Source organism: Propithecus coquereli, unplaced genomic scaffold, assembly GCF_000956105.1.
Source record: "Propithecus coquereli isolate 6110/MARCELLA unplaced genomic scaffold, Pcoq_1.0 Scaffold40, whole genome shotgun sequence".
In the NCBI taxonomy this organism is placed as follows: domain Eukaryota; kingdom Metazoa; phylum Chordata; class Mammalia; order Primates; family Indriidae; genus Propithecus; species Propithecus coquereli.
In genome coordinates this window covers 1,765,831-1,769,041 of record NW_012149730.1, presented here as the reverse complement: position 1 = coordinate 1,769,041, position 3,211 = coordinate 1,765,831, and the positions used below count along the sequence as shown (strand labels likewise).

The following is a 3,211-nucleotide window of genomic DNA, read 5'->3' as shown; positions in this document are numbered from 1 at the left end:
ACAAAACATCTCCGACAGACTGCTTAGAACCTAGGCAAACAGTCAGATGAACAAGAGATGAGTCTTTTCAAACTGCACCCAGCCCTCTGTGCCATGTGGGCATATGGCTCAATCCAATCTGCTCCCCAAATGTTAAGTGTATGAAAGGCGGGGGGCCGGGGGCAAAAGCATGTGGTAACTGGTTTGCTTTTATTGTATTTCTTCATTAGAACTACCCTTTGAGACAGAAATTACCACCACTTTATGATGAAGATTTTGTAGAAATGTTTTTTGCTATGTAATTTTCACTTAGGATATACATGAATAATATGTAATAGGTCTTTAATCTGACAAACTAAAAATGTACAAACTTAACTACTGACCAAACACAGTCAATTTATTGCTGTGCTCAATTTATTCTACCATATCAGCAGCATTTTTAATTGTGTTTACTTCAATACTAAAATAATTTCTATGAGGAACTTTTCTTCTATGTCTAAAGAAACCTTTCTCCAGCCCTTTGGACCTCCTTCTAACAAACATGCCAATTGTTACAGAAAAGTTTTGTTTCCATTCTTCTATTATATCACACCTTTTTCATACTGTGTTATATACTTCTCACAGCAATTACATTTTCAACAACAATTTTATTTCCCTTAGCAATGATAAAAAGGTTTTCTTTACTTAAATAATTCTTCTTAAGTACTTCTGTGCTTTGGATCATATAAAAATAATCTGGCTGTAGTGCCACAAAGAAGTATTTTCTCTCCATTGATCTTGATTCTTACTGATATTTACCTAAAACTGTCATTTTCCCATAAGCACAACTATTACAGATCCTGTGATTACTTTAAAATTCAGTGAGTAAGGCTAAGTTATCCAATATATGAAAATATCCAGTTGCTCTCCTTGTCTAGAATCATGTATAAAATGGAACAGGGGCTCAATATTTAAAGAAATCCAAGCTTTTAATTATATTTAATTATATTTGCAAATGGACTTGAAAAAGATTCTAGAAACACAAGGCACATGATTAAGTCACAGGGGGTAACTGGTTAGAATTGCTAGAGAATGGTGCCTGCCTACAACATACCCTGAAAACTAATTTACTTTCAGAAGATTTAATCTAGTAAGATTTCTGATATTCAGGACTTGCCAAGAGAGAGAGAAATGATGATGCTATGCAGATAATCCACATTCTCTTTGGTTTTTGTTTTGTTTGGGGAAAAATTAAAAAATAAAATGCCACCTGTTAATAATGAACTCTATCGTGATCCTGTATCTCTTGAGTTGGTAAGTGGACCTAGTGACTGAACTTTAGCCTTAGCAAAAAAACAATCTTCTCCATAAAAGGTGGTATTCTACTAGCATCCCAAATATGCTTACAGAGCAATCAATCGTATGTTACTATTATAACTCTCATGATATATGTTAATCTCTATTCACATACATTTTCTGGCTTTTCCCCTCTCAAGTGGCTTGAGGTTCCCCTTAAAATTCCCAGCATAAAAAAAAAAAAAATTCCTCTTTGATTTGAACCCTGAGATGTACCTGCCTCCTTATTCCTCAGACAGGGAACATAAGTACATATGTACCCTATCTGAATATAGCATCTGGATGGCCACTCTGCCATAACTACCTGTGAAGGAGAAAATACTTTCTAGTAACTGAATGGAACCAGTATGTCAGCCACGACCCGATTATGTTTAGGTAAGTATAAACAAGAAAAACGTCTGAAAATTTGGTCCACTGAAAATAACAAGAGCTTTGACACTGGGTGAAGAGAGGAGGCTTTGTTCATGTGTTACTAAATATCCAGCTATCATGTACCTGTCAGAAACATTTATTTCACAAGGCAGTAACGGAGCCATATCCAGAAAAATGAAGTCAGGCTGATTTCACTGGGCGTTTTCTGCCACTTCCTCTCTCTTCAAGTTGGACTGGAAATACTATCAAGAAAATCCTCCCAGCAATCTGCCCCAAACAAGGAAGTCCATAAAAAAAAGGAACAGGGACATAGGAGGGGGAGAAACAGAGCTTAAAAGAATGGGACTTTTTATTGGTAGTTAAAACTCAAAAAATGTATAGTTTGAAATTCCTCCTGTTTAATTCTTTTAATCTACTCATGTTATTTTGATTCGTAGTTCAAAACGTGTTTTAAAAATCCACAGTTGAGAGTTTTCAGAAATTCAAAATAAAGATCTGGCAGGGCAGGAAGTGTCTCTAAATACAATAACCAATTATATTCAGAAAGGAAATGCTCCCAATAGGCCTGAGCTAATCAGAAAATAATAAAACCTGAAAGCATTGTGAATAGAAACATGGTTAAACTAAGCTGGTCTCAAACATATAAACACTGATATGAATATGAAAAACATACACATTCAGAGAAAAAGACTGAGCATTATGCAAAGGTAGCAAATGCTAAATATTTAAAATTAACCACTGTATTTGGTTTTTTGGTAGCAATTTTTTTTAATTTGTTATTTAAAATGAAACAGAGAAAGCAGTGTCTCTTGCCCCCTCTACAGTTGTACTGATCATATCACGATATGTCTTTCTCTAATGTAAGACCCTGAGAATGTGGTCTTGTTCACTAGAGTCAGATACCAGAAATGTCTATTTTGCTAATTCTAGTTGTGTGATATGGGAGTTACTTAAATTCTGAATTTCGGTTTCTTTTCTATAAATAGGATTGATACTGACCTCACAGAGTTAGTATAAGTATTACATAGGCACAATTTCTAGCCCTTAATGGATAATAAACAAACATTAGGCTCCACAGTATTGCCCAATCCCCTTCAAATTATTAGCACACTAGAAATGAAAAAGTGGGGTTTCAACTTCACTAGCTCATTGAAGAAACATTTGATGTAGTATCAGAACTGCATGCATGTGATAAGCATGCCAAGTCAGTGATTTCTCCACGGTAAGTCTGCACTTAATGTACTGTGCTGAATAAAAATGTGAGACTGAAGAAAGAATGGGCAACAGGAAAGAAAGAGGGGGCAGAGGTTAAAAATGATCCTAAAAAGGACAGAGCTGCAGCTTTGTCAGGAGAAAATGAAAGGAACTGTGACAAACCCAGGCCAAAACAATCACTAACAAAGAGGGACAATCTTCTGCTCGCAGGTACCATGTACAAATACAAACTGTCCTGCCACATAGACACAGAAAAGTTACCTGAGGTAAACAGAAAGATTTTAGAGAAAAGATATAAATGCCTTTAGTA

At 35.4% G+C, this 3,211-nt stretch overlaps 1 protein-coding gene across 1 annotated transcript in view; it reads right to left on the bottom strand.

The window, feature by feature from the left end:
* Positions 1-3,211, bottom strand: part of CRYBG3 (beta-gamma crystallin domain containing 3) — a 119,357-nt gene that overhangs the window by 41,814 nt on the left and 74,332 nt on the right. The window lies entirely within an intron of this gene.